The sequence below is a fragment of the Stegostoma tigrinum genome, chromosome 11, assembly GCF_030684315.1.
Source record: "Stegostoma tigrinum isolate sSteTig4 chromosome 11, sSteTig4.hap1, whole genome shotgun sequence".
In the NCBI taxonomy this organism is placed as follows: domain Eukaryota; kingdom Metazoa; phylum Chordata; class Chondrichthyes; order Orectolobiformes; family Stegostomatidae; genus Stegostoma; species Stegostoma tigrinum.
The window spans coordinates 33711163-33733919 of NC_081364.1; positions in this window are offsets into that span (position 1 = coordinate 33711163).

Genomic DNA, 22757 nt, shown 5'->3' on the forward strand with positions numbered 1-22757 from the left:
AGCCCCTCTGTTTCATGCTCTCTGTTTCAGCCAGTCTGTTTCACCCCCTCTGTTTCTCGCCCTCTGATTCAGCCACGCTGTTTCTCGCCCTCTGTTAGAGCCCCTTTTTTCCACCCCCTCTGTTTCTCGCCCTCTGATTCAGCCACGCTGTTTCTCGCCCTCTGTTAGAGCCCCTCTGTTTCAGCCCCTTTGCTTCAGCCCCTTTGTTTCGCACCCTCTGTTTCAGCCCCTCTGTTTCAGCCCCTCTGTTTCTCGCCTCTTTTTCAGCCCCTCTGTTTCATGCCCACTGTTTCAGCCCATCTGATTCTCGCCCTCTGTTCCAGACCCTCTGTTTCTCGCCCTCTTTTTCAGCCCCTTTGTTTTTCGCCCTCTGTTTCAGCCCCTCTGTTTCTCGCCCTCTGTTTCAGACGCTCTGTTTCAGCCCCTCTCTTTCTCGCCCGCTGTTTCAGCGCCTGTGTTTCTCGCCCTCTGTATCAGCCTCTCTGTTTCAGCACCTTTGTAACATTCCATCTGTTTCTCACCTTCTGTTTCTCGCCCTCTGTGTCCGCCCCTCTGTTTCAGCCCCTGTGCTTCTCGCCCTCTCTTTCTCGCCCTCTGTTTCTCGCCCTCTGTTTCTCGCCCTCTGTTTCAGCCCCTCTGTTTCTGCCCCTCTGTTTCTCGCCCTCTGTTTCATCCCCTCTGTTTCAGCCCGTCTGTTTCTCGCCCTCTGTGTCAGGCCCTCTCTTTCTCGCCCTCTGTTTCAGCCCCTCTGTTTCAGCCGCTCTGTTTCTCGTCTTCTGTTTCAGCCCCTCTGTTTCAGACCCTCTGTTTCTCGCTCTCTGTTTCTCGCCCTCAGTTTCAGCCACTAAGTTTGAGCCCCTTTGTTTATCGCCCTCTGTTTCAGCCCCTCTGTTTCAGCGCCTCTGTTTCTCGCCCTCTGTTTCAGCCCCTCTGTTTCTCGCCCTCTGTTTCAGCCCCTCTGTTTCAGCCCCTCTGTTTCTCGCCCCCTGATTCAGCCACGCTGTTTCTCGCCCTCTGTTTCAGCCCCTCTGTTTCAGCCCCTTTGCTTCAGCCCCTCTGTTTCACACCCTCTGTTTCAGCCCCTCTGTTTCTCGCCCTCTGTTTCTCGCCCAATGTTTCAGCCACTCTGCTTCTCGCCTCTTTTTCATCCCTCTGTTTCATGCCCCCTGTTTCAGCCCCTATGTTTCTCGCCCTCTGTTTCAGCCCCTCTGTTTCTCGCAATCTGTTTCAGCCCCTTTGTTTCCCCCCCTCTGTTTCTCGCCCTCTGTTTCAGCCCCTTTGCTTCAGCCCCTCTGTTTCTCACCCTCTGTTTCAGCCCCTCTTTTTCAGCCCCTCTGTTTCAGCCCCTGTGCTTCTCGCCCTCTCTTTCTCGTGCTCTGTTTCTCGCCCTCTCTTTCTCGCCCTGTTACAGCCCCTCTGTTTCAGCCCCTCTGTTTCTCGCCCTCTGTTTCAGCCCCTCTGTTTCAGCCCGTCTGTTTCTCGCCCTCTGTTTCAGCCCCTCTGTTTCAGCCCCTCTGTTTCTCGCCCTCTGTTTCAGCCCCTCTGTTTCAGACCCACTGTTTCTCGCCCAATGTTTCAGCCACTCTGCTTCTCGCCTCTTTTTCATCCCTCTGTTTCATGCCCCCTGTTTCAGCCCCTCTGTTTCTCGCCCTCTGTTTCAGCCCCTTTGTTTCACCCCCTCTGTTTCTCGCCCTCTTTTTCAGCCCCTTTGTTTCTCGCCCTCTGTTTCAGCCCCTCTGTTGATCGCCCTCTGTTTCAGACGCTCTGTTTCAGCGCCTCTCTTTCTCGCCCTCTCTTTCTCGTGCTCTGTTTCTCGCCCTCTCTTTCTCGTCCTGTTACAGCCCCTGTGTTTCAGCCCCTCTGTTTCTCGCCCTCTGTTTCAGCCCCAACTGTTTCAGACCGTCTGTTTCTCGCCCTCTGTTTCAGCCCCTCTGTTTCAGCCCCTCTGTTTCTCGCCCTCTGTTTCAGCCCCTCTGTTTCAGCCCCTCTGTTTCTCGCCCAATGTTTCAGCCACTCTGCTTCTCGCCTCTTTTTCATCCCTCTGTTTCATGCCCCCTGTTTCAGCTCCTCTGTTTCTCGCCCTCTGTTTCAGCCCCTTTGTTTCACCCCCTCTGTTTCTCGCCCACTTTTTCAGCCCCTTTGTTTCTCGCCCTCTGTTTCAGCCCCTCTGTTGATCGCCCTCTGTTTCAGACGCTCTGTTTCAGCGCCTCTCTTTCTCGCCCTCTGTTTCAGCGCCTGTGTTTCTCGCCCTCTGTATCAGCCTCTCTGTTTCAGCACCTTTGTTTCATTCCATCTCTTTCTCACCTTCTGTTTCTCGCACTCTGTTTCAGCCCCTCTGTTTCAGTCCCTGTGCTTCTCGCCCTCTCTTTCTCGCCCTCAGTTTCTCGCCCTCTGTTTCTCGCCCTCTGTTTCAGCCCCTCTGTTTCTGCCCCTCTGTTTCTCGCCCTCTGTTTCAGCCCCTCTGTTTCAGCCCGTCTGTTTCTCGCCCTCTGTGTCAGGCCCTAACTTTCTCGCCCTCTGTTTCAGCCCCACTGTTTCAGCCGCTCTGTTTCTCGTCTTCTGTTTTAGCCCCTCTGTTTCAGACCCTCTGTTTCTATATCTCTGTTTCTCGCCCGCAGTTTCAGCCCCTAAGTTTGAGCCCCTTTGTTTCTCGCCCTCTGTTTCAGCCCCTCTGTTTTAGCGCCTCTGTTTCTCGCCCTCTGTTTCAGCCCCTCTGTTTCTCGCCCTCTGTTTCAGCCCCTCTGTTTCAGCCCCTCTGTTTCTCGCCCTCTGTTTCAGCCCCTTTGTTTCTCGCCCTCTGTTTCAGCCCCTCTGTTTCAGCCCCTCTGTTTCTCGCCCTCTGATTCAGCCACGCTGTTTCTCGCCCTCTATTTCAGCCCCTCTGTTTCAGCCCCTTTGCTTCAGTCCCTCTGATACACACCCTCTGTTTCAGCCCCTCTGTTTCTCGCCCTCTGTTTCTCGCCCAATGTTTCAGCCACTCTGCTTCTCGCCTCTTTTTCAGCCCCTCTGTTTCATGCCCACTGTTTCAGCCCCTTTGTTTCTCGCCCTCTGTTTCAGCCCCTCTGTTTCTCGCCCTCTGTTTCAACTCCTTTGTTTCACCCACTCTGTTTCTCGCCCTCTGTTTCAGCCCCTTTGCTTCAGCCCCTCTATTTCTCACCCTCTGTTTCAGCCCCTCTGTTTCTCGCCTCTTTTTCAGCCCCTCTGTTTCAGCCCCTGTGCTTCTCGCCCTCTCTTTCTCGCCCTCTGTTTCTCGCCCTCTCTTTCTCGCCCTCTGTTTCAGCCCCTCTATTTCAGCCCCTCTGTTTCTCGCCCTCTGTTCCAGCCCGTCTGTTTCAGCCCGTCTGTTTCTCGCCCTCTGTGTCAGGCCCTCTCTTTCTCGCCCTATGTTTCAGCCCCTCTGTTTCTCGCCCTCTGTTTCAGCCCCTTTGTTTCACCCCCTCTGTTTCTCGCCCTCTTTTTCAGCCCCTTTGTTTCTCCCCCTCTGTTTCAGCCCCTTTGTTTCACCCCCTCTGTTTCTCGCCCTCTTTTTCAGCCCCTTTGTTTCTCGCCCTCTGTTTCAGCCCCTCTGTTTCTTGCCCTCTGTTTCAGACGCTCTGTTTCAGCCCCTCTCTTTCTCGCCCTCTGTTTCAGCGCCTGTGTTTCTCGCCCTCTGTATCAGCCTCTCTGTTTCAGCCCCTGTGCTTCTCGCCCTCTCTTTCTCGCCCTCTGTTTCTCGCCCTCTCTTTCTCGCCCTCTGTTTCAGCCCCTCTGTTTCTCGCCCTCTGTTTCAGCCCCTCTGTTTCATCCCGTCTGTTTCTCGCCCTCTGTGTCAGGCCATCTCTTTCTCGCCCTCTGTTTCAGCCCCTCTGATTCAGCCACGCTGTTTCTCGCCCTCTGTTTCAGCCCCTCTGTTTCAGTCCCTTTGCTTCAGTCCCTCTGTTACACACCCTCTGTTTCAGCCCCTCTGTTTCTCGCCCTCTGTTTCTCGCCCAATGTTTCAGCCACTCTGCTTCTCGCCTCTTTTTCAGCCCCTCTGTTTCATGCCCACTGTTTCAGCCCCTTTGTTTCTCGCCCTCTGTTTCAGCCCCTCTATTTCAGCCCCTCTGTTTCTCGCCCTCTGTTCCAGCCCGTCTGTTTCAGCCCATCTGTTTCTCGCCCTCTGTGTCAGGCCCTCTCTTTCTCGCCCTATGTTTCAGCCCCTCTGTTTCTCGCCCTCTGTTTCAGCCCCTTTGTTTCACCCCCTCTGTTTCTCGCCCTCTTTTTCAGCCCCTTTGTTTCTCGCCCTCTGTTTCAGCCCCTTTGTTTCACCCCCTCTGTTTCTCGCCCTCTTTTTCAGCCCCTTTTTTTCTCGCCCTCTGTTTCAGCCCCTCTGTTTCTCGCCCTCTGTTTCAGACGCTCTGTTTCAGCCCCTCTCTTTCTCGCCCTCTGTTTCAGCGCCTGTGTTTCTCGCACTCTGTATCAGCCTCTCTGTTTCAGCCCCTGTGCTTCTCGCCCTCTCTTTCTCGCCCTCTGTTTCTCGCCCTCTCTTTCTCGCCCTCTGTTTCAGCCCCTCTGTTTCAGCCCCTCTGTTTCTCGCCCTCTGTTTCAGCCCCTCTGTTTCAGCCAGTCTGTTTCTCGTCTTCTGTTTCAGCCCCTCTGTTTCAGACCCTCTGTTTCTTGCTCTCTGTTTCTCGCCCTCAGTTTCAGCCCCTAAGTTTGAGCCCCTTTGTTTCTCGTCCTCTGTTTCAGCCCCTCTGTTTCAGCGCCTCTGTTTCTCGCCCTCTGTTTCAGCCCCTCTGTTTCTCACCCTCTGTTTCAGCCCCTCTGTTTCAGCGCCTCTTTCTCTCGCCCTCTGTTTCAGCCCGGCTGTTTCACCCCCTCTGTATCAGCCCCTCAGTTACAGCCCCTCTGTTTCAGCCCGTCTGTTTCACCCCCTCTGTATCAGCCCCTCAGTTACAGCCCCTCTGTTTCAGCCCGTCTGTTTCTCGCCCTCTGTGTCAGGCCCTCTCTTTCTCGCCCTCTGTTTCAGCCCCACTGTTTCAGCCGCTCTGTTTCTCGTCTTCTGTTTCAGCCCCTCTGTTTCAGACCCTCTGTTTCTTGCTCTCTGTTTCTCGCCCTCAGTTTCAGCCCCTAAGTTTGAGCCCCTTTGTTTCTCGTCCTCTGTTTCAGCCCCTCTGTTTCAGCGCCTCTGTTTCTCGCCCTCTGTTTCAGCCCCTCTGTTTCTCACCCTCTGTTTCAGCCCCTCTGTTTCAGCGCCTCTTTCTCTCGCCCTCTGTTTCAGCCCGTCTGTTTCACCCCCTCTGTATCAGCCCCTCAGTTACAGCCCCTTTGTTTCAGCCCCTCTGTTTCTCGCCCTCTGTTTCAGCCCCTCTGTTAGCGCCCCTCTGTTTCTCGCCCTCTGTCTCTCGCCCTCTGTTTCAGCCCCTCTGTTTCTCGCCCTCTGTTTCAGCCCCTCTGTTTCTGCCCCTCTGTTTCTCGCCCTCTGTCTCTCGCCCTCTATTTCAGCCCCTTTGTTTCTCGCCCTGTGTTTCAACCCCTCTGTTTCAGTCCGTGTGTTTCTCGCTCTCTGTTTCAGCCCCTCTGTTTCTCGCCCTCTGTTTCAGCCCCTTTGTTTCAGCCCCTCTGTTTCTCGTCCTCTGTTTCAGCCCCTCTGTTTCAGCCCCTCTGTTTCATGCCCTCTGTTTCAGCCAGTCTGTTTCACCCCCTCTGTTTCTCGCCCTCTGATTCAGCCACGCTGTTTCTCGCCCTCTGTTAGAGCCCCTTTGTTCCACCCCCTCTGTTTCTCGCCCTCTGATTCAGCCACGCTGTTTCTCGCCCTCTGTTAGAGCCCCTCTGTTTCAGCCCCTTTGCTTCAGCCCCTTTGTTTCGCACCCTCTGTTTCAGCCCCTCTGTTTCAGCCCCTCTGTTTCTCGCCTCTTTTTCAGCCCCTCTGTTTCATGCCCACTGTTTCAGCCCATCTGATTCTCGCCCTCTGTTCCAGACCCTCTGTTTCTCGCCTTCTTTTTCAGCCCCTTTGTTTTTCGCCCTCTGTTTCAGCCCCTCTGTTTCTCGCCCTCTGTTTCAGACGCTCTGTTTCAGCCCCTCTCTTTCTCGCCCTCTGTTTCAGCGCCTGTGTTTCTCGCCCTCTGTATCAGCCTCTCTGTTTCAGCACCTTTGTTTCATTCCATCTGTTTCTCACCTTCTGTTTCTCGCCCTCTGTTTCAGCCACTCTGTTTCAGCCCGTCTGTTTCTCGCCCTCTGTGTCAGGCCCTCTCTTTCTCGCCCTCTGTTTCAGCCCCTCTGTTTCAGACCCTCTGTTTCTCGCTCTCTGTTTCTCGCCCTCAGTTTCAGCCCCTAAGTTTGAGACCCTTTGTTTCTCGCCCTCTGTTTCAGCCCCTCTGTTTCAGCGCCTCTGTTTCTCGCCCTCTGTTTCAGCCCCTCTGTTTCTCGCCCTCTGTTTCAGCCCCTCTGTTTCAGCTCCTCTTTCTCTCGCCCTCTGTTTCAGCCAGTCTGTTTCACCCCCTCTGTATCAGACCCTCAGTTTCAGCCCCTTTGTTTCAGCCCCTCTGTTTCTCGCCCTCTGTTTCAGCCCCTCTGTTTCTGCCCCTCTGTTTCTCGCCCTCTGTCTCTCGCCCTCTATTTCAGCCCCTTTGTTTCTCGCCCTGTGTTTCAACCCCTCTGTTTCAGTCCGTGTGTTTCTCGCTCTCTGTTTCAGCCCCTCTGTTTCTCGCCCTCTGTTTCAGCCCCTTTGTTTCAGCCCCTCTGTTTCTCGTCCTCTGTTTCAGCCCCTCTGTTTCAGCCCCTCTGTTTCATGCTCTCTGTTTCAGCCAGTCTGTTTCACCCCCTCTGTTTCTCGCCCTCTGATTCAGCCACGCTGTTTCTCGCCCTCTGTTAGAGCCCCTTTGTTCCACCCCCTCTGTTTCTCGCCCTCTGATTCAGCCACGCTGTTTCTCGCCCTCTGTTAGAGCCCCTCTGTTTCAGCCCCTTTGCTTCAGCCCCTTTGTTTCGCACCCTCTGTTTCAGCCCCTCTGTTTCAGCCCCTCTGTTTCTCGCCTCTTTTTCAGCCCCTCTGTTTCATGCCCACTGTTTCAGCCCATCTGATTCTCGCCCTCTGTTCCAGACCCTCTGTTTCTCGCCCTCTTTTTCAGCCCCTTTGTTTTTCGCCCTCTGTTTCAGCCCCTCTGTTTCTCGCCCTCTGTTTCAGACGCTCTGTTTCAGCCCCTCTCTTTCTCGCCCGCTGTTTCAGCGCCTGTGTTTCTCGCCCTCTGTATCAGCCTCTCTGTTTCAGCACCTTTGTTACATTCCATCTGTTTCTCACCTTCTGTTTCTCGCCCTCTGTGTCCGCCCCTCTGTTTCAGCCCCTGTGCTTCTCGCCCTCTCTTTCTCGCCCTCTGTTTCTCGCCCTCTGTTTCTCGCCCTCTGTTTCAGCCCCTCTGTTTCTGCCCCTCTGTTTCTCGCCCTCTGTTTCATCCCCTCTGTTTCAGCCCGTCTGTTTCTCGCCCTCTGTGTCAGGCCCTCTCTTTCTCGCCCTCTGTTTCAGCCCCTCTGTTTCAGCCGCTCTGTTTCTCGTCTTCTGTTTCAGCCCCTCTGTTTCAGACCCTCTGTTTCTCGCTCTCTGTTTCTCGCCCTCAGTTTCAGCCACTAAGTTTGAGCCCCTTTGTTTATCGCCCTCTGTTTCAGCCCCTCTGTTTCAGCGCCTCTGTTTCTCGCCCTCTGTTTCAGCCCCTCTGTTTCTCGCCCTCTGTTTCAGCCCCTCTGTTTCAGCCCCTCTGTTTCTCGCCCCCTGATTCAGCCACGCTGTTTCTCGCCCTCTGTTTCAGCCCCTCTGTTTCAGCCCCTTTGCTTCAGCCCCTCTGTTTCACACCCTCTGTTTCAGCCCCTCTGTTTCTCGCCCTCTGTTTCTCGCCCAATGTTTCAGCCACTCTGCTTCTCGCCTCTTTTTCATCCCTCTGTTTCATGCCCCCTGTTTCAGCCCCTATGTTTCTCGCCCTCTGTTTCAGCCCCTCTGTTTCTCGCAATCTGTTTCAGCCCCTTTGTTTCCCCCCCTCTGTTTCTCGCCCTCTGTTTCAGCCCCTTTGCTTCAGTCCCTCTGTTTCTCACCCTCTGTTTCAGCCCCTCTTTTTCAGCCCCTCTGTTTCAGCCCCTGTGCTTCTCGCCCTCTCTTTCTCGTGCTCTGTTTCTCGCCCTCTCTTTCTCGCCCTGTTACAGCCCCTCTGTTTCAGCCCCTCTGTTTCTCGCCCTCTGTTTCAGCCCCTCTGTTTCAGCCCGTCTGTTTCTCGCCCTCTGTTTCAGCCCCTCTGTTTCAGCCCCTCTGTTTCTCGCCCTCTGTTTCAGCCCCTCTGTTTCAGCCCCACTGTTTCTCGCCCAATGTTTCAGCCACTCTGCTTCTCGCCTCTTTTTCATCCCTCTGTTTCATGCCCCCTGTTTCAGCCCCTCTGTTTCTCGCCCTCTGTTTCAGCCCCTTTGTTTCACCCCCTCTGTTTCTCGCCCTCTTTTTCAGCCCCTTTGTTTCTCGCCCTCTGTTTCAGCCCCTCTGTTGATCGCCCTCTGTTTCAGACGCTCTGTTTCAGCGCCTCTCTTTCTCGCCCTCTGTTTCAGCGCCTGTGTTTCTCGCCCTCTGTATCAGCCTCTCTGTTTCAGCACCTTTGTTTCATTCCATCTCTTTCTCACCTTCTGTTTCTCGCACTCTGTTTCAGCCCCTCTGTTTCAGTCCCTGTGCTTCTCGCCCTCTCTTTCTCGCCCTCAGTTTCTCGCCCTCTGTTTCTCGCCCTCTGTTTCAGCCCCTCTGTTTCAGCCCCTCTGTTTCTCGCCCTCTGTTTCAGCCCCTCTGTTTCAGCCCGTCTGTTTCTCGCCCTCTGTGTCAGGCCCTAACTTTCTCGCCCTCTGTTTCAGCCCCTCTGTTTCAGCCGCTCTGTTTCTCGTCTTCTGTTTTAGCCCCTCTGTTTCAGACCCTCTGTTTCTATATCTCTGTTTCTCGCCCGCAGTTTCAGCCCCTAAGTTTGAGCCCCTTTGTTTCTCGCCCTCTGTTTCAGCCCCTCTGTTTTAGCGCCTCTGTTTCTCGCCCTCTGTTTCAGCCCCTCTGTTTCTCGCCCTCTGTTTCAGCCCCTCTGTTTCAGCCCCTCTCTTTCTCGCCCTCTGTTTCAGCCCCTTTGTTTCTCGCCCTCTGTTTCAGCCCCTCTGTTTCAGCCCCTCTGTTTCTCGCCCTCTGATTCAGCCACGCTGTTTCTCGCCCTCTATTTCAGCCCCTCTGTTTCAGCCCCTTTGCTTCAGTCCCTCTGTTACACACCCTCTGTTTCAGCCCCTCTGTTTCTCGCCCTCTGTTTCTCGCCCAATGTTTCAGCCACTCTGCTTCTCGCCTCTTTTTCAGCCCCTCTGTTTCATGCCCACTGTTTCAGCCCCTTTGTTTCTCGCCCTCTGTTTCAGCCCCTCTGTTTCTCGCCCTCTGTTTCAACTCCTTTGTTTCACCCACTCTGTTTCTCGCCCTCTGTTTCAGCCCCTTTGCTTCAGCCCCTCTATTTCTCACCCTCTGTTTCAGCCCCTCTGTTTCTCGCCTCTTTTTCAGCCCCTCTGTTTCAGCCCCTGTGCTTCTCGCCCTCTCTTTCTCGCCCTCTGTTTCTCGCCCTCTCTTTCTCGCCCTCTGTTTCAGCCCCTCTATTTCAGCCCCTCTGTTTCTCGCCCTCTGTTCCAGCCCGTCTGTTTCAGCCCGTCTGTTTCTCGCCCTCTGTGTCAGGCCCTCTCTTTCTCGCCCTATGTTTCAGCCCCTCTGTTTCTCGCCCTCTGTTTCAGCCCCTTTGTTTCACCCCCTCTGTTTCTCGCCCTCTTTTTCAGCCCCTTTGTTTCTCCCCCTCTGTTTCAGCCCCTTTGTTTCACCCCCTCTGTTTCTCGCCCTCTTTTTCAGCCCCTTTGTTTCTCGCCCTCTGTTTCAGCCCCTCTGTTTCTTGCCCTCTGTTTCAGACGCTCTGTTTCAGCCCCTCTCTTTCTCGCCCTCTGTTTCAGCGCCTGTGTTTCTCGCCCTCTGTATCAGCCTCTCTGTTTCAGCCCCTGTGCTTCTCGCCCTCTCTTTCTCGCCCTCTGTTTCTCGCCCTCTCTTTCTCGCCCTCTGTTTCAGCCCCTCTGTTTCTCGCCCTCTGTTTCAGCCCCTCTGTTTCATCCCGTCTGTTTCTCGCCCTCTGTGTCAGGCCATCTCTTTCTCGCCCTCTGTTTCAGCCCCTCTGATTCAGCCACGCTGTTTCTCGCCCTCTGTTTCAGCCCCTCTGTTTCAGTCCCTTTGCTTCAGTCCCTCTGTTACACACCCTCTGTTTCAGCCCCTCTGTTTCTCGCCCTCTGTTTCTCGCCCAATGTTTCAGCCACTCTGCTTCTCGCCTCTTTTTCAGCCCCTCTGTTTCATGCCCACTGTTTCAGCCCCTTTGTTTCTCGCCCTGTGTTTCAGCCCCTCTGTTTCTCGCCCTCTGTTTCAACTCCTTTGTTTCACCCACTCTGTTTCTCGCCCTCTGTTTCAGCCCCTTTGCTTCAGCCCCTCTGTTTCTCACCCTCTGTTTCAGCCCCTCTGTTTCAGCCCCTCTGTTTCTCGACTCTTTTTCAGCCCCTCTGTTTCAGCCCCTGTGCTTCTCGCCCTCTCTTTCTCGCCCTCTGTTTCTCGCCCTCTCTTTCTCGCCCTCTGTTTCAGCCCCTCTATTTCAGCCCCTCTGTTTCTCGCCCTCTGTTCCAGCCCGTCTGTTTCAGCCCATCTGTTTCTCGCCCTCTGTGTCAGGCCCTCTCTTTCTCGCCCTATGTTTCAGCCCCTCTGTTTCTCGCCCTCTGTTTCAGCCCCTTTGTTTCACCCCCTCTGTTTCTCGCCCTCTTTTTCAGCCCCTTTGTTTCTCGCCCTCTGTTTCAGCCCCTTTGTTTCACCCCCTCTGTTTCTCGCCCTCTTTTTCAGCCCCTTTTTTTCTCGCCCTCTGTTTCAGCCCCTCTGTTTCTCGCCCTCTGTTTCAGACGCTCTGTTTCAGCCCCTCTCTTTCTCGCCCTCTGTTTCAGCGCCTGTGTTTCTCGCCCTCTGTATCAGCCTCTCTGTTTCAGCCCCTGTGCTTCTCGCCCTCTCTTTCTCGCCCTCTGTTTCTCGCCCTCTCTTTCTCGCCCTCTGTTTCAGCCCCTCTGTTTCAGCCCCTCTGTTTCTCGCCCTCTGTTTCAACTCCTTTGTTTCACCCACTCTGTTTCTCGCCCTCTGTTTCAGCCCCTTTGCTTCAGCCCCTCTATTTCTCACCCTCTGTTTCAGCCCCTCTGTTTCTCGCCTCTTTTTCAGCCCCTCTGTTTCAGCCCCTGTGCTTCTCGCCCTCTCTTTCTCGCCCTCTGTTTCTCGCCCTCTCTTTCTCGCCCTCTGTTTCAGCCCCTCTATTTCAGCCCCTCTGTTTCTCGCCCTCTGTTCCAGCCCGTCTGTTTCAGCCCGTCTGTTTCTCGCACTCTGTGTCAGGCCCTCTCTTTCTCGCCCAATGTTTCAGCCCCTCTGTTTCTCGCCCTCTGTTTCAGCCCCTTTGTTTCACCCCCTCTGTTTCTCGCCCTCTTTTTCAGCCCCTTTGTTTCTCGCCCTCTGTTTCAGCCCCTTTGTTTCACCCCCTCTGTTTCTCGCCCTCTTTTTCAGCCCCTTTGTTTCTCGCCCTCTGTTTCAGCCCCTCTGTTTCTTGCCCTCTGTTTCAGACGCTCTGTTTCAGCCCCTCTCTTTCTCGCCCTCTGTTTCAGCGCCTGTGTTTCTCGCCCTCTGTATCAGCCTCTCTGTTTCAGCCCCTGTGCTTCTCGCCCTCTCTTTCTCGCCCTCTGTTTCTCGCCCTCTCTTTCTCGCCCTCTGTTTCAGCCCCTCTGTTTCTCGCCCTCTGTTTCAGCCCCTCTGTTTCATCCCGTCTGTTTCTCGCCCTCTGTGTCAGGCCATCTCTTTCTTGCCCTCTGTTTCAGCCCCTCTGATTCAGCCACGCTGTTTCTCGCCCTCTGTTTCAGCCCCTCTGTTTCAGTCCCTTTGCTTCAGTCCCTCTGTTACACACCCTCTGTTTCAGCCCCTCTGTTTCTCGCCCTCTGTTTCTCGCCCAATGTTTCAGCCACTCTGCTTCTCGCCTCTTTTTCAGCCCCTCTGTTTCATGCCCACTGTTTCAGCCCCTTTGTTTCTCGCCCTGTGTTTCAGCCCCTCTGTTTCTCGCCCTCTGTTTCAACTCCTTTGTTTCACCCACTCTGTTTCTCGCCCTCTGTTTCAGCCCCTTTGCTTCAGCCCCTCTGTTTCTCACCCTCTGTTTCAGCCCCTCTGTTTCAGCCTCTCTGTTTCTCGACTCTTTTTCAGCCCCTCTGTTTCAGCCCCTGTGCTTCTCGCCCTCTCTTTCTCGCCCTCTGTTTCTCGCCCTCTCTTTCTCACCCTCTGTTTCAGCCCCTCTATTTCAGCCCCTCTGTTTCTCGCCCTCTGTTCCAGCCCGTCTGTTTCAGCCCATCTGTTTCTCGCCCTCTGTGTCAGGCCCTCTCTTTCTCGCCCTATGTTTCATCCCCTCTGTTTCTCGCCCTCTGTTTCAGCCCCTTTGTTTCACCCCCTCTGTTTCTCGCCCTCTTTTTCAGCCCCTTTGTTTCTCGCCCTCTGTTTCAGCCCCTTTGTTTCACCCCCTCTGTTTCTCGCCCTCTTTTTCAGCCCCTTTTTTTCTCGCCCTCTGTTTCAGCCCCTCTGTTTCTCGCCCTCTGTTTCAGACGCTCTGTTTCAGCCCCTCTCTTTCTCGCCCTCTGTTTCAGCGCCTGTGTTTCTCGCCCTCTGTATCAGCCTCTCTGTTTCAGCCCCTGTGCTTCTCGCCCTCTCTTTCTCGCCCTCTGTTTCTCGCCCTCTCTTTCTCGCCCTCTGTTTCAGCCCCTCTGTTTCAGCCCCTCTGTTTCTCGCCCTCTGTTTCAGCCCCTCTGTTTCAGCCAGTCTGTTTCTCGCCCTCTGTGTCAGGCCCTCTCTTTCTCGCCCTCTGTTTCAGCCCCACTGTTTCAGCCGCTCTGTTTCTCGTCTTCTGTTTCAGCCCCTCTGTTTCAGACCCTCTGTTTCTTGCTCTCTGTTTCTCGCCCTCAGTTTCAGCCCCTAAGTTTGAGCCCCTTTGTTTCTCGTCCTCTGTTTCAGCCCCTCTGTTTCAGCGCCTCTGTTTCTCGCCCTCTGTTTCAGCCCCTCTGTTTCTCACCCTCTGTTTCAGCCCCTCTGTTTCAGCGCCTCTTTCTCTCGCCCTCTGTTTCAGCCCGGCTGTTTCACCCCCTCTGTATCAGCCCCTCAGTTACAGCCCCTCTGTTTCAGCCCGTCTGTTTCACCCCCTCTGTATCAGCCCCTCAGTTACAGCCCCTCTGTTTCAGCCCGTCTGTTTCTCGCCCTCTGTGTCAGGCCCTCTCTTTCTCGCCCTCTGTTTCAGCCCCACTGTTTCAGCCGCTCTGTTTCTCGTCTTCTGTTTCAGCCCCTCTGTTTCAGACCCTCTGTTTCTTGCTCTCTGTTTCTCGCCCTCAGTTTCAGCCCCTAAGTTTGAGCCCCTTTGTTTCTCGTCCTCTGTTTCAGCCCCTCTGTTTCTCGCCCTCTGTTTCAGCCCCTCTGTTTCTCACCCTCTGTTTCAGCCCCTCTGTTTCAGCGCCTCTTTCTCTCGCCCTCTGTTTCAGCCCGTCTGTTTCACCCCCTCTGTATCAGCCCCTCAGTTACAGCCCCTTTGTTTCAGCCCCTCTGTTTCTCGCCCTCTGTTTCAGCCCCTCTGTTAGCGCCCCTCTGTTTCTCGCCCTCTGTCTCTCGCCCTCTGTTTCAGCCCCTCTGTTTCTCGCCCTCTGTTTCAGCCCCTCTGTTTCTGCCCCTCTGTTTCTCGCCCTCTGTCTCTCGCCCTCTATTTCAGCCCCTTTGTTTCTCGCCCTGTGTTTCAACCCCTCTGTTTCAGTCCGTGTGTTTCTCGCTCTCTGTTTCAGCCCCTCTGTTTCTCGCCCTCTGTTTCAGCCCCTTTGTTTCAGCCCCTCTGTTTCTCGTCCTCTGTTTCAGCCCCTCTGTTTCAGCCCCTCTGTTTCATGCCCTCTGTTTCAGCCAGTCTGTTTCACCCCCTCTGTTTCTCGCCCTCTGATTCAGCCACGCTGTTTCTCGCCCTCTGTTAGAGCCCCTTTGTTCCACCCCCTCTGTTTCTCGCCCTCTGATTCAGCCACGCTGTTTCTCGCCCTCTGTTAGAGCCCCTCTGTTTCAGCCCCTTTGCTTCAGCCCCTTTGTTTCGCACCCTCTGTTTCAGCCCCTCTGTTTCAGCCCCTCTGTTTCTCGCCTCTTTTTCAGCCCCTCTGTTTCATGCCCACTGTTTCAGCCCATCTGATTCTCGCCCTCTGTTCCAGACCCTCTGTTTCTCGCCTTCTTTTTCAGCCCCTTTGTTTTTCGCCCTCTGTTTCAGCCCCTCTGTTTCTCGCCCTCTGTTTCAGACGCTCTGTTTCAGCCCCTCTCTTTCTCGCCCTCTGTTTCAGCGCCTGTGTTTCTCGCCCTCTGTATCAGCCTCTCTGTTTCAGCACCTTTGTTTCATTCCATCTGTTTCTCACCTTCTGTTTCTCGCCCTCTGTTTCAGCCACTCTGTTTCAGCCCGTCTGTTTCTCGCCCTCTGTGTCAGGCCCTCTCTTTCTCGCCCTCTGTTTCAGCCCCTCTGTTTCAGACCCTCTGTTTCTCGCTCTCTGTTTCTCGCCCTCAGTTTCAGCCCCTAAGCTTGAGACCCTTTGTTTCTCGCCCTCTGTTTCAGCCCCTCTGTTTCAGCGCCTCTGTTTCTCGCCCTCTGTTTCAGCCCCTCTGTTTCTCGCCCTCTGTTTCAGCCCCTCTGTTTCAGCTCCTCTTTCTCTCGCCCTCTGTTTCAGCCAGTCTGTTTCACCCCCTCTGTATCAGACCCTCAGTTTCAGCCCCTTTGTTTCAGCCCCTCTGTTTCTCGCCTTCTGTTTCAGCCCCTCTGTTTCTGCCCCTCTGTTTCTCGCCCTCTGTCTCTCGCCCTCTATTTCAGCCCCTTTGTTTCTCGCCCTGTGTTTCAACCCCTCTGTTTCAGTCCGTGTGTTTCTCGCTCTCTGTTTCAGCCCCTCTGTTTCTCGCCCTCTGTTTCAGCCCCTTTGTTTCAGCCCCTCTGTTTCTCGTCCTCTGTTTCAGCCCCTCTGTTTCAGCCCCTCTGTTTCATGCTCTCTGTTTCAGCCAGTCTGTTTCACCCCCTCTGTTTCTCGCCCTCTGATTCAGCCACGCTGTTTCTCGCCCTCTGTTAGAGCCCCTTTGTTCCACCCCCTCTGTTTCTCGCCCTCTGATTCAGCCACGCTGTTTCTCGCCCTCTGTTAGAGCCCCTCTGTTTCAGCCCCTTTGCTTCAGCCCCTTTGTTTCGCACCCTCTGTTTCAGCCCCTCTGTTTCAGCCCCTCTGTTTCTCGCCTCTTTTTCAGCCCCTCTGTTTCATGCCCACTGTTTCAGCCCATCTGATTCTCGCCCTCTGTTCCAGACCCTCTGTTTCTCGCCCTCTTTTTCAGCCCCTTTGTTTCTCGCCCTCTGTTTCAGCCCCTCTGTTTCTCGCCCTCTGTTTCAGACGCTCTGTTTCAGCCCCTCTCTTTCTCGCCCGCTGTTTCAGCGCCTGTGTTTCTCGCCCTCTGTATCAGCCTCTCTGTTTCAGCACCTTTGTAACATTCCATCTGTTTCTCACCTTCTGTTTCTCGCCCTCTGTGTCCGCCCCTCTGTTTCAGCCCCTGTGCTTCTCGCCCTCTCTTTCTCGCCCTCTGTTTCTCGCCCTCTGTTTCTCGCCCTCTGTTTCAGCCCCTCTGTTTCTGCCCCTCTGTTTCTCGCCCTCTGTTTCATCCCCTCTGTTTCAGCCCGTCTGTTTCTCGCCCTCTGTGTCAGGCCCTCTCTTTCTCGCCCTCTGTTTCAGCCCCTCTGTTTCAGCCGCTCTGTTTCTCGTCTTCTGTTTCAGCCCCTCTGTTTCAGACCCTCTGTTTCTCGCTCTCTGTTTCTCGCCCTCAGTTTCAGCGCCTGTGTTTCTCGCCCTCTGTATCAGCCTCTCTGTTTCAGCACCTTTGTTTCATTCCATCTGTTTCTCACCTTCTGTTTCTCGCCCTCTGTTTCAGCCACTCTGTTTCAGCCCGTCTGTTTCTCGCCCTCTGTGTCAGGCCCTCTCTTTCTCGCCCTCTGTTTCAGCCCCTCTGTTTCAGACCCTCTGTTTCTCGCTCTCTGTTTCTCGCCCTCAGTTTCAGCCCCTAAGTTTGAGACCCTTTGTTTCTCGCCCTCTGTTTCAGCCCCTCTGTTTCAGCGCCTCTGTTTCTCGCCCTCTGTTTCAGCCCCTCTGTTTCTCGCCCTCTGTTTCAGCCCCTCTGTTTCAGCTCCTCTTTCTCTCGCCCTCTGTTTCAGCCAGTCTGTTTCACCCCCTCTGTATCAGACCCTCAGTTTCAGCCCCTTTGTTTCAGCCCCTCTGTTTCTCGCCCTCTGTTTCAGCCCCTCTGTTTCTGCCCCTCTGTTTCTCGCCCTCTGTCTCTCGCCCTCTATTTCAGCCCCTTTGTTTCTCGCCCTGTGTTTCAACCCCTCTGTTTCAGTCCGTGTGTTTCTCGCTCTCTGTTTCATCCCCTCTGTTTCTCGCCCTCTGTTTCAGCCCCTTTGTTTCAGCCCCTCTGTTTCTCGTCCTCTGTTTCAGCCCCTCTGTTTCAGCCCCTCTGTTTCATGCTCTCTGTTTCAGCCAGTCTGTTTCACCCCCTCTGTTTCTCGCCCTCTGATTCAGCCACGCTGTTTCTCGCCCTCTGTTAGAGCCCCTTTGTTCCACCCCCTCTGTTTCTCGCCCTCTGATTCAGCCACGCTGTTTCTCGCCCTCTGTTAGAGCCCCTCTGTTTCAGCCCCTTTGCTTCAGCCCCTTTGTTTCGCACCCTCTGTTTCAGCCCCTCTGTTTCAGCCCCTCTGTTTCTCGCCTCTTTTTCAGCCCCTCTGTTTCATGCCCACTGTTTCAGCCCATCTGATTCTCGCCCTCTGTTCCAGACCCTCTGTTTCTCGCCCTCTTTTTCAGCCCCTTTGTTTTTCGCCCTCTGTTTCAGCCCCTCTGTTTCTCGCCCTCTGTTTCAGACGCTCTGTTTCAGCCCCTCTCTTTCTCGCCCGCTGTTTCAGCGCCTGTGTTTCTCGCCCTCTGTATCAGCCTCTCTGTTTCAGCACCTTTGTTACATTCCATCTGTTTCTCACCTTCTGTTTCTCGCCCTCTGTGTCCGCCCCTCTGTTTCAGCCCCTGTGCTTCTCGCCCTCTCTTTCTCGCCCTCTGTTTCTCGCCCTCTGTTTCTGCCCCTCTGTTTCTCGCCCTCTGTTTCATCCCCTCTGTTTCAGCCCGTCTGTTTCTCGCCCTCTGTGTCAGGCCCTCTCTTTCTCGCCCTCTGTTTCAGCCCCTCTGTTTCAGCCGCTCTGTTTCTCGTCTTCTGTTTCAGCCCCTCTGTTTCAGACCCTCTGTTTCTCGCTCTCTGTTTCTCGCCCTCAGTTTCAGCCACTAAGTTTGAGCCCCTTTGTTTATCGCCCTCTGTTTCAGCCCCTCTGTTTCAGCGCCTCTGTTTCTCGCCCTCTGTTTCAGCCCCTCTGTTTCTCGCCCTCTGTTTCAGCCCCTCTGTTTCAGCCCCTCTGTTTCTCGCCCCCTGATTCAGCCACGCTGTTTCTCGCCCTCTGTTTCAGCCCCTCTGTTTCAGCCCCTTTGCTTCAGCCCCTCTGTTTCACACCCTCTGTTTCAGCCCCTCTGTTTCTCGCCCTCTGTTTCTCGCCCAATGTTTCAGCCACTCTGCTTCTCGCCTCTTTTTCATCCCTCTGTTTCATGCCCCCTGTTTCAGCCCCTATGTTTCTCGCCCTCTGTTTCAGCCCCTCTGTTTCTCGCAATCTGTTTCAGCCCCTTTGTTTCCCCCCCTCTGTTTCTCGCCCTCTGTTTCAGCCCCTTTGCTTCAGCCCCTCTGTTTCTCACCCTCTGTTTCAGCCCCTCTTTTTCAGCCCCTCTGTTTCAGCCCCTGTGCTTCTCGCCCTCTCTTTCTCGTGCTCTGTTTCTCGCCCTCTCTTTCTCGCCCTGTTACAGCCCCTCTGTTTCAGCCCCTCTGTTTCTCGCCCTCTGTTTCAGCCCCTCTGTTTCAGCCCGTCTGTTTCTCGCCCTCTGTTTCAGCCCCTCTGTTTCAGCCCCTCTGTTTCTCGCCCTCTGTTTCAGCCCCTCTGTTTCAGCCCCACTGTTTCTCGCCCAATGTTTCAGCCACTCTGCTTCTCGCCTCTTTTTCATCCCTCTGTTTCATGCCCCCTGTTTCAGCCCCTCTGTTTCTCGCCCTCTGTTTCAGCCCCTTTGTTTCACCCCCTCTGTTTCTCGCCCTCTTTTTCAGCCCCTTTGTTTCTCGCCCTCTGTTTCAGCCCCTCTGTTGATCGCCCTCTGTTTCAGACGCTCTGTTTCAGCGCCTCTCTTTCTCGCCCTCTGTTTCAGCGCCTGTGTTTCTCGCCCTCTGTATCAGCCTCTCTGTTTCAGCACCTTTGTTTCATTCCATCTCTTTCTCACCTTCTGTTTCTCGCACTCTGTTTCAGCCCCTCTGTTTCAGTCCCTGTGCTTCTCGCCCTCTCTTTCTCGCCCTCAGTTTCTCGCCCTCTGTTTCTCGCCCTCTGTTTCAGCCCCTCTGTTTCAGCCGCTCTGTTTCTCGCCCTCTGTTTCAGCCCCTCTGTTTCAGCCCGTCTGTTTCTCGCCCTCTGTGTCAGGCCCTAACTTTCTCGCCCTCTGTTTCAGCCCCTCTGTTTCAGCCGCTCTGTTTCTCGTCTTCTGTTTTAGCCCCTCTGTTTCAGACCCTCTGTTTCTATATCTCTGTTTCTCGCCCGCAGTTTCAGCCCCTAAGTTTGAGCCCCTTTGTTTCTCGCCCTCTGTTTCAGCCCCTCTGTTTTAGCGCCTCTGTTTCTCGCCCTCTGTTTCAGCCCCTCTGTTTCTCGCCCTCTGTTTCAGCCCCTCTGTTTCAGCCCCTCTGTTTCTCGCCCTCTGTTTCAGCCCCTTTGTTTCTCGCCCTCTGTTTCAGCCCCTCTGTTTCAGCCCCTCTGTTTCTCGCCCTCTGATTCAGCCACGCTGTTTCTCGCCCTCTATTTCAGCCCCTCTGTTTCAGCCCCTTTGCTTCAGTCCCTCTGTTACACACCCTCTGTTTCAGCCCCTCTGTTTCTCGCCCTCTGTTTCTCGCCCAATGTTTCAGCCACTCTGCTTCTCACCTCTTTTTCAGCCCCTCTGTTTCATGCCCACTGTTTCAGCCCCTTTGTTTCTCGCCCTCTGTTTCAGCCCCTCTGTTTCTCGCCCTCTGTTTCAACTCCTTTGTTTCACCCACTCTGTTTCTCGCCCTCTGTTTCAGCCCCTTTGCTTCAGCCCCTCTATTTCTCACCCTCTGTTTCAGCCCCTCTGTTTCTCGCCTCTTTTTCAGCCCCTCTGTTTCAGCCCCTGTGCTTCTCGCCCTCTCTTTCTCGCCCTCTGTTTCTCGCCCTCTCTTTCTCGCCCTCTGTTTCAGCCCCTCTATTTCAGCCCCTCTGTTTCTCGCCCTCTGTTCCAGCCCGTCTGTTTCAGCCCGTCTGTTTCTCGCCCTCTGTGTCAGGCCCTCTCTTTCTCGCCCTATGTTTCAGCCCCTCTGTTACTCGCCCTCTTTTTCAGCCCCTTTGTTTCACCCCCTCTGTTTCTCGCCCTCTTTTTCAGCCCCTTTGTTTCTCGCCCTCTGTTTCAGCCCCTTTGTTTCAGCCCCTCTGTTTCTCGTCCTCTGTTTCAGCCCCTCTGTTTCAGCCCCTCTGTTTCTCACCCTCTGTTTCAGCCCCTCTGTTTCAGCGCCTCTTTCTCTCGCCCTCTGTTTCAGCCCGGCTGTTTCACCCCCTCTGTATCAGCCCCTCAGTTACAGCCCCTCTGTTTCAGCCCGTCTGTTTCACCCCCTCTGTATCAGCCCCTCAGTTACAGCCCCTCTGTTTCAGCCCGTCTGTTTCTCGCCCTCTGTGTCAGGCCCTCTCTTTCTCGCCCTCTGTTTCAGCCCCACTGTTTCAGCCGCTCTGTTTCTCGTCTTCTGTTTCAGCCCCTCTGTTTCAGACCCTCTGTTTCTTGCTCTCTGTTTCTCGCCCTCAGTTTCAGCCCCTAAGTTTGAGCCCCTTTGTTTCTCGTCCTCTGTTTCAGCCCCTCTGTTTCAGCGCCTCTGTTTCTCGCCCTCTGTTTCAGCCCCTCTGTTTCTCACCCTCTGTTTCAGCCCCTCTGTTTCAGCGCCTCTTTCTCTCGCCCTCTGTTTCAGCCCGTCTGTTTCACCCCCTCTGTATCAGCCCCTCAGTTACAGCCCCTTTGTTTCAGCCCCTCTGTTTCTCGCCCTCTGTTTCAGCCCCTCTGTTAGCGCCCCTCTGTTTCTCGCCCTCTGTCTCTCGCCCTCTGTTTCAGCCCCTCTGTTTCTCGCCCTCTGTTTCAGCCCCTCTGTTTCTGCCCCTCTGTTTCTCGCCCTCTGTCTCTCGCCCTCTATTTCAGCCCCTTTGTTTCTCGCCCTGTGTTTCAACCCCTCTGTTTCAGTCCGTGTGTTTCTCGCTCTCTGTTTCAGCCCCTCTGTTTCTCGCCCTCTGTTTCAGCCCCTTTGTTTCAGCCCCTCTGTTTCTCGTCCTCTGTTTCAGCCCCTCTGTTTCAGCCCCTCTGTTTCATGCCCTCTGTTTCAGCCAGTCTGTTTCACCCCCTCTGTTTCTCGCCCTCTGATTCAGCCACGCTGTTTCTCGCCCTCTGTTAGAGCCCCTTTGTTCCACCCCCTCTGTTTCTCGCCCTCTGATTCAGCCACGCTGTTTCTCGCCCTCTGTTAGAGCCCCTCTGTTTCAGCCCCTTTGCTTCAGCCCCTTTGTTTCGCACCCTCTGTTTCAGCCCCTCTGTTTCAGCCCCTCTGTTTCTCGCCTCTTTTTCAGCACCTCTGTTTCATGCCCACTGTTTCAGCCCATCTGATTCTCGCCCTCTGTTCCAGACCCTCTGTTTCTCGCCTTCTTTTTCAGCCCCTTTGTTTTTCGCCCTCTGTTTCAGCCCCTCTGTTTCTCGCCCTCTGTTTCAGACGCTCTGTTTCAGCCCCTCTCTTTCTCGCCCTCTGTTTCAGCGCCTGTGTTTCTCGCCCTCTGTATCAGCCTCTCTGTTTCAGCACCTTTGTTTCATTCCATCTGTTTCTCACCTTCTGTTTCTCGCCCTGTGTTTCAGCCACTCTGTTTCAGCCCGTCTGTTTCTCGCCCTCTGTGTCAGGCCCTCTCTTTCTCGCCCTCTGTTTCAGCCCCTCTGTTTCAGACCCTCTGTTTCTCGCTCTCTGTTTCTCGCCCTCAGTTTCAGCCCCTAAGTTTGAGACCCTTTGTTTCTCGCCCTCTGTTTCAGCCCCTCTGTTTCAGCGCCTCTGTTTCTCGCCCTCTGTTTCAGCCCCTCTGTTTCTCGCCCTCTGTTTCAGCCCCTCTGTTTCAGCTCCTCTTTCTCTCGCCCTCTGTTTCAGCCAGTCTGTTTCACCCCCTCTGTATCAGACCCTCAGTTTCAGCCCCTTTGTTTCAGCCCCTCTGTTTCTCGCCCTCTGTTTCAGCCCCTCTGTTTCTGCCCCTCTGTTTCTCGCCCTCTGTCTCTCGCCCTCTATTTCAGCCCCTTTGTTTCTCGCCCTGTGTTTCAACCCCTCTGTTTCAGTCCGTGTGTTTCTCGCTCTCTGTTTCAGCCCCTCTGTTTCTCGCCCTCTGTTTCAGCCCCTTTGTTTCAGCCCCTCTGTTTCTCGTCCTCTGTTTCAGCCCCTCTGTTTCAGCCCCTCTGTTTCATGCTCTCTGTTTCAGCCAGTCTGTTTCACCCCCTCTGTTTCTCGCCCTCTGATTCAGCCACGCTGTTTCTCGCCCTCTGTTAGAGCCCCTTTGTTCCACCCCCTCTGTTTCTCGCCCTCTGATTCAGCCACGCTGTTTCTCGCCCTCTGTTAGAGCCCCTCTGTTTCAGCCCCTTTGCTTCAGCCCCTTTGTTTCGCACCCTCTGTTTCAGCCCCTCTGTTTCAGCCCCTCTGTTTCTCGCCTCTTTTTCAGCCCCTCTGTTTCATGCCCACTGTTTCAGCCCATCTGATTCTCGCCCTCTGTTCCAGACCCTCTGTTTCTCGCCCTCTTTTTCAGCCCCTTTGTTTCTCGCCCTCTGTTTCAGCCCCTCTGTTTCTCGCCCTCTGTTTCAGACGCTCTGTTTCAGCCCCTCTCTTTCTCGCCCGCTGTTTCAGCGCCTGTGTTTCTCGCCCTCTGTATCAGCCTCTCTGTTTCAGCACCTTTGAAACATTCCATCTGTTTCTCACCTTCTGTTTCTCGCCCTCTGTGTCCGCCCCTCTGTTTCAGCCCCTGTGCTTCTCGCCCTCTCTTTCTCGCCCTCTGTTTCTCGCCCTCTGTTTCTCGCCCTCTGTTTCAGCCCCTCTGTTTCTGCCCCTCTGTTTCTCGCCCTCTGTTTCATCCCCTCTGTTTCAGCCCGTCTGTTTCTCGCCCTCTGTGTCAGGCCCTCTCTTTCTCGCCCTCTGTTTCAGCCCCTCTGTTTCAGCCGCTCTGTTTCTCGTCTTCTGTTTCAGCCCCTCTGTTTCAGACCCTCTGTTTCTCGCTCTCTGTTTCTCGCCCTCAGTTTCAGCGCCTGTGTTTCTCGCCCTCTGTATCAGCCTCTCTGTTTCAGCACCTTTGTTTCATTCCATCTGTTTCTCACCTTCTGTTTCTCGCCCTCTGTTTCAGCCAGTCTGTTTCAGCCCGTCTGTTTCTCGCCCTCTGTGTCAGGCCCTCTCTTTCTCGCCCTCTGTTTCAGCCCCTCTGTTTCAGACCCTCTGTTTCTCGCTCTCTGTTTCTCGCCCTCAGTTTCAGCCCCTAAGTTTGAGACCCTTTGTTTCTCGCCCTCTGTTTCAGCCCCTCTGTTTCAGCGCC